This window comes from Crotalus tigris, unplaced genomic scaffold (genome assembly GCF_016545835.1).
Source record: "Crotalus tigris isolate CLP2741 ecotype Arizona unplaced genomic scaffold, ASM1654583v1 scf7180000018160.1183395, whole genome shotgun sequence".
NCBI lineage: Eukaryota > Metazoa > Chordata > Lepidosauria > Squamata > Viperidae > Crotalus > Crotalus tigris.
In genome coordinates this window covers 789,647-802,700 of record NW_024096855.1, presented here as the reverse complement: position 1 = coordinate 802,700, position 13,054 = coordinate 789,647, and the positions used below count along the sequence as shown (strand labels likewise).

General features: G+C 36.2%; 1 protein-coding gene across 1 annotated transcript in view; it reads right to left on the bottom strand.

Moving 5' to 3' along the window:
• PHF2 (PHD finger protein 2) overlaps positions 1-13,054 on the bottom strand; it is a 140,161-nt gene that overhangs the window by 103,376 nt on the left and 23,731 nt on the right. The gene's annotated exons all lie outside the window — the stretch shown is intronic.

Here is a 13,054-nt window from a genome sequence, read left to right as displayed (position 1 = left end):
ATCGAAAAAACTACTAATTTTTAAAAAACAAAACCTTAGCATCATAGCTTTTTAAATTCATTCACATAATAGACAACATCACCATACAGAGCCAATGGCACTTGTTTATGCATAATACAAGACCAACAATCAAATATGCTCAAACGTTTCAGTGCTGTGAGGTATTAGTAAGTAATATAAACATCAGTCAATTCATCAACAGTGCCAGGTGCAGAAACCAACATCTAAGTTTCCTGCAACACACATATTGGCCCTGATTCTCTCATTTTATTTTAGTTCTTCAAGTAAAGAGACCAAAGGGAACTGAGCTGGAAGTTTAGTATATTCCCTCTTGGCACTAAGTATTCCTGCTTTAATTGTTACTACTACTAGGCATAATAATTTCTTTATTTGCAAGCTTGGCTCCCCCATGCAAAAACCTCTAATTGTGGAATAACATCAGAGAATTCCACTTCCATTAACAAACAAACAAAACCCCAGGTTAGATAATATTATAAATTACCCATGACAAGCTTATAAGAACTATCTTTGAATCTTCAGGAAGGCAGTGAGAACAGCAAAAATATCAGCAGCTGCAATAACCAAAAAATTTGGGGGGAGGGGAGGCCATTAGGATTGAATATAAGAAATATGTCCCTCCAGATGTTGCTAAACCCCAATTCTCAGGGTCTGTATCCAACAAGGCAATGGAAAAGGGTGCTGTGAGCTGTAGTTTATCAAGTTTTTTGCCAGTTTGGTCTAGCGAACCAGGCTAGAAACCAGGAGACTGTGAGTTCTAGTCCTTCCTTAACATAAAAGCCTGCTAGGTGACTTTGGGTCAGTCACTCTCTCTCAGCCAAATCCATCTCACAGGATTGTTGTTGTAGGGAGAATACGAAGAGGAAGGAATATTTGATATGTTTGTTGTCTTGAGTTACTTACATAAGTTAATAAAGGTGGGATAAAAACAAACTAACAAATGCCTGGAGGCCCACATGTAGCCTATTTTGCATTATGCTATAATTGCTAAATTAAAATATGAAACTTACAGAATATAACTTCTACTCATAATATGGGATTATTATCCACTAGTATAATTTCTAATGGCTGGTTAGTGATTTTTCTTCTCAGAACTGACACCTGAATGATAACATGACATGGTGGAAGATTGCTACCCCTATTATGGCATGATGTGACCTAATCCCGTGAATAACTCTGCCATGGTCCAACAATATAACGATAGCAAACATATTGGCCTTTGCACCCTTGAGAATACTAGTTCCACTGATAATCAAGTGATTAAAATTTTCTTGCCTTCCTCAGCAAGCACATTGCTAACACTTTAGGATTCATAAGCATTGCCCCCTCAGGCAAACTATGGAAATTACAGCATCTAACGTGTCTCTTTCCACAGTTTGAAAAGACTCCAGTCTGCTCTATTTGTTAAGAAGCTCGTTGCAGTGTTTGAGGGGTAGACAAGCCTACAGCAGATCAGTTTTGCTGAGAATTTAAAAGACTGGCAAGTAATTAAAGAAGATATAAGGGAACATTTGAAGAACAAGAAGTATACTTGTTGGATGTAGTTAATTCCCAAATGAAGCAGTTGTGTGTACACACAGACACACAAACACAACATAACATAACGTAGTTGAGAAAGCATACATAAATTATTCATAAGGAATAATGTTCTTTGCAGTACAACCATATTATTTATTTTTATATATTTTTTTCTACAGAAAGAATGTTTTATTTGGAAGCAAACCATACTGAGTTCAATGGCACTGGTAGGCAGGTGAATATCTGATTACAGTCTCAGTTGATGAATCAGGGAGGAGTGCCTTTATCTGATGATTACTTTATTTATTTTTTGCTTTATTTCTGTCTTTATTTTTATTTCTTCAATTTCTATAGCCGCCCACCTCAAATAAGTGACTCCGGGCTGGCAAACTATCATAAAATCATGCTTTGGTGCTATTAAACGGTCATCCTAATTTTTGAAATCCCAGTAAGGCATGTCTATATTATCAAAATAAGAAATATAAAATATTTAAGATGGCAGAGAAAAGCTATTACAGATTCTAAATGCATTTTTAATACATTGTTCCTCATGAAAAGCAATGAAGAACAGAACAGGGAGAGAATTAATGGTGAACTCAACAGATGAAACTTGCTGACACCAGTGCCCTTCTCATGTAAAACTGCCAATGACATTTCAACCTCTATGTCATTCAGTATGTCTAATGGATAACATTGATTCAGCATGGTTTACGTTGAATCAGTAATTAGACAATAGAAGATCAGATGATTAATTCAAATAAACCTTAGCTTATCAGGAACAGAATTAGCAATAGCACTTAGACTTATATACCACTCCACAGTGCTTACACACTCTCTGAGAAGTTTACAATGTCTGTATAGTGCCCCCAACAATCTGGGTCCTCGTTTTACCAACCTTGGAAGGATGGAAAGCTAAGTCAACCTTGAATCAGTCAGGATCAAACTCCTGGCAGTCAGTGGAATTAGCCTGCAATACTGTATTGTAACCACTGTGCCACTATGGCTCAAGGTGAAGACCTTTCTTAAACTTTTCTTAACCTAATGGTTAAGATCATTAAGCCCTTTCTCTTGTCCCAGGCCTTTAAGTTTTACCAATTATAATTTATGTTCTTTTATCACTTTCGAACTGTGTGTATTTTTGTTCATATCATTAACAGTGAGGTGATACATTGAAATAATACGTTAATAAATATTAACACATAGCAAGAGCCATTTCTGAAATAGGATTCTTAGTTTAAGCTTCTAATGTGAAACAGGAGCCCACAATCTGGGATGTGCTCCAGCAGTGAATAGTAAATAGGTACAATTCTATGTATAGCTATCCAATGAAATTATTATTCAAGTACCGTAAATGCCGGCGTACAAGGCGACCCGGCGTATAAGACGACCCCCGTCTTTATAGCCGGGCCGCATTCCTAGAACATCGTCTTATACGCCGGAAACTACCAGTATTTCCGGCGTATAAGACGACTCGGCGTATAGGATGACCCCCGTCTTTGGCGCCAATTTCAGCGCTCGCGGAAGTCGCCTTATACGCCGGCATTTACGGTATATATTATATTTCCACATTAAAAATCTACATCTACACGCCATGTGTTCATGGGTGTCAAGTATAATCCGGTCCTCAATCCATCAAATGAAAGGGGCCATTCATATATCTTTCCAATGCTGCATCATGATCATAATAAAGGCATGGAGAATCCACTTATATTGTCCAATAGTTAAATTCCAAGTACTAGTTGGTATGTAGTTCAAAAGAATATTATTATCTGAAAATTTTAGCTTTTGTTGCACAATTGTATTTATATAATCCAGTGCTTTCTCCCAAAACCTAGCAAGTGTAAAACAGTGTAAAAACATGTTTCAGACAAGCATTATTCTTATTATATCTCCAACAAAATGCTGTGTTTGTCATTTTCTATATAACAGAATCCAATACATTTAAATATTATTTTTATTGTGTGAGTTCACTGATATTCTTCTTATAGAAATTAAAACAGACTATCATTGCCTAAGCAATACAGGAACCTCTGATTCTTTATTCCACTCATTTTTTCATATCAGTACCGTAAATTTATTTATTAATGACTAATATCTATACAATAGAAACTAATAGCAGGCTTTTAGTTTTAAAGGATATAACAGGTTGATAATATATCTTTTTTCTTTGTTGGTTTTTCATTTTTTTAAAAAAAGCACTTTCTGTGTGTTTTTTCTTTTTACTGCACTATATGCATATTTATATTTATAGGATTTTTGTCATTATTTCAAAAATAAAAAAATAATGAATTTTAAGAAATGATCTAGCAGTGAATGTTGCTGGCCATAGGATAATCAAAGCAAAGAGGAAATGGCTAAAGAATCTTGTTTTCCTAGTTGGGAAAACAAATAAAAAAACTCATCCAAATTCTAGATGAGTCAGTTCCATCCTAATCAAATTCCTCCCTCCCCTCCCCCTCTTCCTTTTGCCTGATTTTCTAAAACTACAGATTTATCTGAATGCAAAATTGGAAAATAAGTTTACACTAAAAAAATGGGACTTTTTCCTTAAGCCAATTTAATAAATATTCTACACAGTAGTTTCAAGATTAGGTTTGCAATAAGAACAAAAGCAGTTTTCTTTCTCTTCAACAGCAATTTTTTTTTAAAGTGTGGCTTTAAGTCAGTATTGACTCCTGGCAATTGCTTGGAGAAGTCCCTGAAGGTAATGATTTAGAAGCTAACCAGCTTGTATAATGTGAGATGAATGATGCAATATTAAAAATGACTCAGCAGGTGTCTATCCCTTTAAGAGCTTGAGTATAAAAGAGAAGGCCTTGCTGGAGTCTTTCTCTCCTCTGTTTCCTGCTGTAGCTGCTGTGTGTTGTATATTACCACGTGTATGTATTTTGCTCCTAGTATATATTTGTAGATAGTATATGATAAACCACCATTTAATACAAACCAGTTTATTCCTGGATTACCTCAGTGCAATAAGACTGTGCATGCTCTGACAAAGGTTCTTCAGAAGTGGTTTGCCCTTGGCCTCCTCCCTAGGCTTAGAGGGGATGATTGGCCCAACTAACTTAGTACCTGAGGCACTCAGTCTCCTCATTTCTAGCCTGGTGCATTTACTGCTATACCAGATTGGCTTTCTTACAACAGCAAAAAGGGCTATTATATTTTGATAGCTGATCTGACAATAATTATATGGCAGGTAAGACATCCAGAATACCCTTTACTTCTACCTAGAGATACTATATATATTACCACCCCAAACTGGTAGCCCTAAGAGCAATCCAACCAAATTCAAAGCTTCTTGTGAACTCAGTCCAAATTATTTTAATGTAGCTCCCAGCAGCATTCAATTCAGGGTATGAATTACCTTGTATTACTATACTATATATTAAAAACATTTGGTGTTTTAAAAGCATTTAAATCATTAAAAAAAATTAAAACCAGAAATATCCTCAGTATGTTTTCTTTTTCTTTTTTCTTTTTGTACTCAGCTACACCATTTTCATTGGCAAGTACAGTATGCCAACAGCTGAAGCTAACAAAAATACTGTCTCTTGATTAGGCATTTAGCTGTACTCCTCTGTAAAGGAAACAGCTGCTTTTCTCAAAACCAGACAACAACATCAGTTGCACTTTTTTAAAAGTAAGAGCAGTGCAACACTTGGGTCTTTGTTTTGGGCTCTGTGAGTTTTGTGGGTTCAGTACTTACAGAAGGCTGGAAAACCTATCCCAGAGCAACCCAGCACAAAACCATGGACTTTAATAATAAATTAACTAACACAAACATGTACACAGTGTTATGAAGAAGGCAATAGCTGCTTTGCCTTTCATTTGCAGAAGAATTATCTATATAACCATCAGCCCAATCTGTTACTATATCATTCCTGGCATCTCAGCCCAGCCAGGTGTTTGCCATATATTTGAGAATTAAGCTTTCACATTTCTAGGGGGAAATGTGGTGCAATCCATTGGATCTTATAGACTATTTGATGTTTTATTTGTTAGTGTATGTCTTTTATTTAATATCTGGCATTAGACAAATGCTGTTTTATTTATTTATTTACTTTTATAAGCGTTGGTTTAAATATTACTATATATTCTATCCTATTCTTTACTTTACTGTCTTCCTTTCAGAATCTGTCATTCCATGACAGATTTAAAAAATATAAATTTAAAACATTTTAGAACTCTAGAATATAAATGGGTTTGGAAAGAGGTCACAAATGCATGTATTTGTCAATCTTATTTTCAACATAAGATCATTTCTGCCTAAACTAGGACAATTATACATAGGATTTCAACATTCATCAAGGAAGAAATGTTCAGCAAAATTCTTAACAACCATAGGCTCTTTTTCATAGCTACATTAATATACATATTAAGTTTTCTCATCCTTGAGTGAAAAGGAAAATATATTAATATATATTGCATTGCCACCACAGGCTAGTCTCAATAATAACCTACTGCCTTTACACTATTTAATTTTGTGTAACCTGCACAATGCTGAAGTTGTTATTCATTGTCAAAAGAACTATAAGCTGTACTAATGGAAGGCAAGGAGAAAAATGGCATTAAAATTAAATATAAAGAAAAACAATGTAATGTCAGAAAGTATGACCACCAGCCTTACAACTGAAAAAACAAAGAAGTGGATAGCTTTTGTCTTTTAGCAACAGCTATCAACAGAAGAAATAAGCAATGCTAATAAGATGCCTAGTCTCTTAAGCACAGCCAAATAATAGTGCAGTGCCCAGAAAATAGACAGAAGGGGTAGCCCCATAACAGATTTGCTGGATTGACTACAGCTACAGATTTCTCTCCCTGATCAAAACTATCCAAGGATTTTCCTACAGGTATCCTTTGTTGCTGACTAAAACTGCACTTTGATATGGAAATCAGCTTCAGAGTAAGGACTATCTTCATTTCATAGTGACCAGGATGAGCCCCAGTTGTATTTAATGTAAGAATATATCTAAGACATAGTGTCTAATTCTTTTCCCCTCATAACAATATTCTGAAACCCCCTCCTTAAGGGATTCCATCGTATTTGGAGTGATTCCATCTTCTCCAAGACAAAAAAAAAAGTCTTGAAGACAATAATCTTATCAAGAAATCTGTACATTGTGTATTTCCAAGCAGCACTCAAATATGAGATGTGCTTTGAAATGGATGTGCCTTATTTTAACATTTAGTATTATCTTTCTGAGTTATTCCTAAAGAGTTTTGGCTTAAAATTTTGAGAGATATTTTCAGAGGAACATAAACACATTCCAATACAAATCAATTAAAAGAAAGAACCAAAATAAATAAATAAACTTTTTCTTGGTGTATAATGTATTTATGGTTAGAAAAGACATGCTGAGAAGGTGAGAATATGAGAAGGTGAGAATATCAATTATAGTCAAGCCAGCATATTTCTCTTACTATTTAACATGAGGTTCCCACATGAACAAAAAAACATTAAAATAGAATAATCATTTAAATTCTAAGAAATAAAAACTTCATGCAAAGTAAAATAAACAGTACATAATGTTCTTCAGTTGAAGATGTCACCTACAAATCTAAATAATAAGTAGATTGGTCAGTAAATATAATAATATATTAAATATATAAATATAATAATCTAATAATCAGATATAATATTGTTTTATATCTGTAATTCAGATCAGATAACTAAAGATATCTGAAATAATTATCAGAAATCATTATCTACTAAACAATTATATAATACAAGCACTAACAACAACAAAATGTACTAAACTTTAAGGCTGCACAATATTTCTAATGTAACTGAAAAATAATGTTTTGAATCCCCAAAGAGCACAAATGAAGCAGCAGTCTGCAGCTCTTTGAAGCAGCTACATATTTGTGTAGGATGATATGCTATCTTCAACAGCCCTGTTAAATATTAGCACTCTGACAAAAAATATTTTCTTTTAAGTAAGCACTAGCCATAGTGCAGAAAGAAAAGCAAATAGGATTTTTATACTAGCCACTGTAATGTCTCTCAAAAAAAGATGCCCATAAATATATCTTTACTTCTGCTATTATATTTGTTAGAAATCCCTATTCTCCTAATGTTGCAAACTGTTTTGAGAAAAAAATTACACTTAAAATCAGGCATTTTATAAGTGAGAAAAAACACGGTCTAAATAGAAAACAGCCCCATTTGATTCAATGAATAAAAGTTAAATAGATAAAATGAAGGTATCAGTCTAATAATAGAATAGCTAAAATATCCAAAAAGTAGATATTGCAGTTAACCTGAAACTACCTAACTCTTTATTGATAATCCCTGATTCAAGACACAAAGTAAGATCATATTCAGACCACAGGTACAATTCAAGGTTGTAATGTCACCTTTAAATCCCTACAAGGCACAGGACTCAGTTATTTGTCTCCAATTAAAATTAGATTAGAATAACAGAGTTGGAAGGGACCTTGGAGATCTTCTAGTCCAACCTCCTGCTTAGGCAGGAAATCCTATAACATCTCAGACAAATGGCTGTCCAGTCTCTTCTTAAAAACTTCCGGTGTTGGAGCATTTACAACTTCTGGAGGCAGGTTGTTCCACTGATTATTTGTTCTAGCTGTCAGGAAATTTCTTCTTAGTTCTAGGCTGCTTCTCTCCTTGATTACTTTCCATCCAATTGCTCCTGCCTATTCCACCAGATCTGGCAGTGCCAACATACCCTCAGAGAAATAGCGCCCCTGCCAGACTCAGGAAGTGTGGCTTCTCTGCTGTGGCCTGAAACCAACTGGCCTTCCAGAAAAAAACTAGCTTTTAAAAAAACTAACTTTTCCTTCATTATTTAGACTGGGTTACTAGGAAAGCCTAGTATGTGTGTGTTTGGGATTGTGAGTCACAAGTAGGCTATCCCAGGTTTTAATTTTCTTTATTTATTTAACTATATTGTTTGGCTGCTCACCTACCAAATGAATTTTGTATAACAAACAAGAATAAAAACATGACAAAATGTCAAAATCCATTAAAGTAGAAGAAGAAAAAGAAAAAAGAAGGAACTAAAGCCATCATAAAATCTCACTTCCATAGATCAAAAACAGCTACACTGGTACCTTGGTACTCAACTGTTTTGAAACTCATCAAATTTGGTACACAATGCATCTTTATGTTAAAATTTTGTCCCGATACTTCATCATTTGTTTGGTACTTAACACACAAGCTAGAACTTCTTGTTGTCGGCTGTCTTGTAACTCACTACATTATTCCTTATGGGAAAATTTTGTTTGATACTCATCGTTTTTGGTAATCATTGCACCTCCCAAAACCAATTAATGATGAGTACCGAGGTACCATTGTATGTCATCTTCATTGATATCCTTACTCCAGAGCCAGCCATCACTGCCTTTCTAAAAGCCAATAGGATATAACCATTCTGAATTTTTATTTTATACAGCTTTGTATTGTTAGCTGCCCAGAATTATTTGCTTAAGATAGGCAGCCACATACATTTTCCCAATAAATAAATTAACTAAACCAGGCTAACAATTTAGTTTGGAAGAAGCCAATTCATGCCTACTTCTCAAAGTCTCGTGACTAACAATCTAGTCTAGTCATTAGTCTACAATCTAATATATTGATTGGAAACAAGATACATACTATTTTTGTAAATAGCAAATACATTTTCTGAAGACATATTTGTTAGATTTATCAAAGCAGCATGCACAGCAATTCCTCCTCCACTTTTCCACAAAACTATCATAACCCTGTGAGGTAGAATGACTGCTTCAGAACCACCCAGTGAGCTAATACAACTGAGGTAGTTTTGCTCTTAGTTCAATATATTAACTTCTACACAACATCTTAGTTGCAACCAAAAATCATTTATATCAAAACCTTGCCCAAACATGATGTCCTTTAAATGTGTGGGCTTTAGATTCCAGAATTCTCAGCAATGACCCAAGAATCTGGATAATTGAAGTTCACACTTCTGAAAGATGCCAATGTTCAAGATGGTTTGCTAATCAAATCAGCTGACCTGCTATTGGGAAAAGCTGGTGAGCAAGCACATTCCACACTAAGCAATTTGCCTGACTTAGCATGTCTCCAGAACGTGCTACAAAGACACAAGAGTTTGCATATACTATTGCATATAGTTTGCAAATATCTTACTGAACTGTGTAATTATTTCTTTAAAACTGAGAAATTAACTGAATGACTTCCAAGAATGAAAACGAAAGTATTCTAACAAATGGATTCATTCTTTCCACCCAAAATCGCATATTAACTCAAAATGACCAAAAGAAATGAATAGCTGAATGTATTGATGTCCAATACTTGCCTATTAATAATTCTTTTCAAACTGTCTAAAGTTATTGAAACTACATTACTCAGATATTTGCATTAGAGTAAACTCTTTCAACTCAGCCTGGATTCATTGTAAATTGGTTTATAATATATACCACTCTCAAAGACAGTTGACACAAATATATAACATATAGTTTCAATTAAAAATGGAAATAACATATTTTAAGCAAGTCTATCCTAGATTAGCAAAAAAAAAAGGCAACATTAGAAGCAAGGAATCAGAAACGGATAGCTGAAAAGGTGGAAATTCTACATTATGATTGATACGTGACAAAAGGTTTATTTCAAATCAAATAGTCAAAGAGAGGGACACCATCAGATTTCCTTTGAAGTAAATTCTAGAACCTGCATGATGTTGCTGAAAAGGCTCTGCTCATCCCTAGCCATGGCACAAGAAAGTGAGTGGAAGGCTTTGTATGGTACTATTTGTGTTGTCCTGCTCATATTGTAAGATGGGATATATTAAAACTTCAATCATTCCAACAGTTATTTCTGAAATGTTCTTCAGAAGACAAAGCTATGCAGCACCTGAAGCACTTTAAAACTTAACACATATATTATCAGAGATATGGCTCCCCAAATACATGTTTCTTACTGCACTTATTGATGAAGTTTTCAATGAGGGATCCTTGGTACTCTCTGACCTTGCTTGTTTTCTTGCAGACATTTCATTACCCAATCTAGGTAGCAAGCTCGGTGCTAGTAAAGAGTGAGGTTTGCTGTCAGTTTATATTCTAGTGGCCTGCCCTGTCAGTGTTGGTGGGGGTGGTCTTAGAGCAGTGCTTCTCAATGTTTGTGTGACGGGGACCCCCGTCACACAAACGTTCTGCACATGCGCGGCGGCGCGCGCATGGGGGTGGGGCCCCATGCGCGGCACACATGCGCGGTGACGCCCCATGCGTGGCGCACATGCACGACGCCCCCCATGCGCGGCGCGTGTGCACGACGGTGCCCCTTGCGCGATGCACTTGCGCAGCGGCGCCCCCATGCGCGGTGCGCATGCGCGGCAGCCCCCACGCGTGGTGTGTGTGCACGGCGCCCCCACGCGCGGTGCACATGCGCGGCGGCACCCCCCATGCGCGGCGCGCATGCACGGCGCCGCGAAAAATAGCGGATCGCCGCCTTTGGCGACCCCCGAAAAATGGGCGATCGACCCCAAATGGGGTCGCGACCCATAGGTTGAGAACCGCTGTCTTAGAGATTCTTTAGTTGGGCTGTTTGCTGTTGGCTTCTTTGGCAGTTTCTTGATTGGGGTAATTGCCAAAGACTCCAACAGTAAACAGCCCAACCAAAGATTGACCACCAACACTGACATTGGAATCCCACTCATTACTAGCACTGATGATGTTACCTAGTTTAGATAATGAAATGTCTGCAAGGAAACAAAACAGGTCAGAGAGCCCCAAGGAGCTCTCATTTCAACCCTGAGCTACAAATATTCTCCTTTAATGTTTTCAATTTTCAATAAAACAAGTAATGTTACACCTATTTCTTTCAAAAGTAATCCATAGCTATATCACAGAAACCTTTATTCAGAATAAAATTATTTCTGCTTGTAAAATAAATACTTTCCTATCAGTCCTCATTTTTACCAGAGATGGAAAACAGTAATCAAATGAAAGCAAAGATGGCCTCCCTGCAGCATTGAGCACAATTTTAGCTAAGCAAACATAAAAGAGAAAATAAAAGAGGCGGATTTTGTAATTGCTGTGTAAATTACCCAGAAACAAAGGCCAATTCCTCAAATAATTTTAATACTTAATAAATTTCTCCATCAGATATTTTATTCTTCATGAACCTGATTTCAATGGAATGTTCTAGTCTCCCAATTATAGTTTTGTAATACACTGTTTTACTTACAAATGGAGAGGTGGAGCAGAGTTAATCGAAATTACAGAATCACTTTCCCAAAATAACAGCACACCATTGTAGGTTTTTAAGGCAGGACTAAGTCATTAAACAAATCCATAAGTCATGCTCAGATATGCATTTGGACTAGTCCTGGTAGAACAGATGTTCTTTTTTCATCAAACTCCTCATATCCTGTCACAGACAGGTGGATTTGAATTTACATGTAGAAAAATACACTGTGCCATTTCAAGGAGAAACCTAAAACCTAAAACACCACAATACCACAGACTTCCTGCTACATTAGTCAGGAAGGAAGGTTATATGCCAAACATCTCCCTCCTGTGCTAAGTTTCACTTGTAAAGAAGTTTTCCCATAATAATACATAGATATGTGACATTGCAGGTGTGCATAGGATGCCCAGGAAGAGTAGAAGCTGTGGTGGGGGGGCCTTTTTAGAACTAGTCGTTCATTTTTGGTCCTTACCTAGTGCTCAGTTCTCACCTGTGGCTCCAAGTAGCTGTAACATGTGCAGCTGCCACAACCCAATATGCTATCTCTGCAGATGGCCCAAACCATGTGAACATGGCCGACAGGTCTTCGACCCTCAGGGAAGCAGGATATCTTCTATCCCAGGCTGTGAAGTCTGGTCTTGGCACGCTGAGCGGAGAAGACTGACAGTCCACCACTCAAAAAGGCAGGGCCAATCGACTGGTTACATAAAACAAGCCCAGTCTATTGCATCATGTCAAGATTATGCTACCTCATTCCCATCTCATTGTATTCCAAGCAGAAACGGCAGAGTTATTGCACTATACAAGGGTTTGTATCCAGAACGAGTTTGTTAGGATACATCAATATGCAGTAGCTACATCAGGTGAAATGGAAACAAATTCATTTCAAAGACAATAGACTAAGAAACAAGGTTTGTGTCTCTTAACAGTACAAATTGCTACTCTGTTTCTTGAACTGAAAGGAAATGTTGTACCCTATTCTGTGCTTGAACTTCTCTTCTTAAAAATAAATTTAAAAATAGAAACAAAGACAGAAAAGGCTGAAATGTTGCATCCTTAATATATTGTCTAATTATTATTCTTTTTATCAAACCAAACTGATTTTTTAAATTATGTTAAACATAAAGGTATTCCTATTACACTTTAGAATTAGAAGATTTTTTTTAAAGTCCATAGAAAAGAGAAGAAGAGTCAACCAATTCAAATTCTGTTGAGCACATTATGATCCTTGCAACAAAGAAGGGAAGTGAGGAAGAGAACACAGTTCTCCCTTCCATGATTGTCATCTAATCCTCAGCTTCCATGACTGTCATCTAATCTGTTCCAATT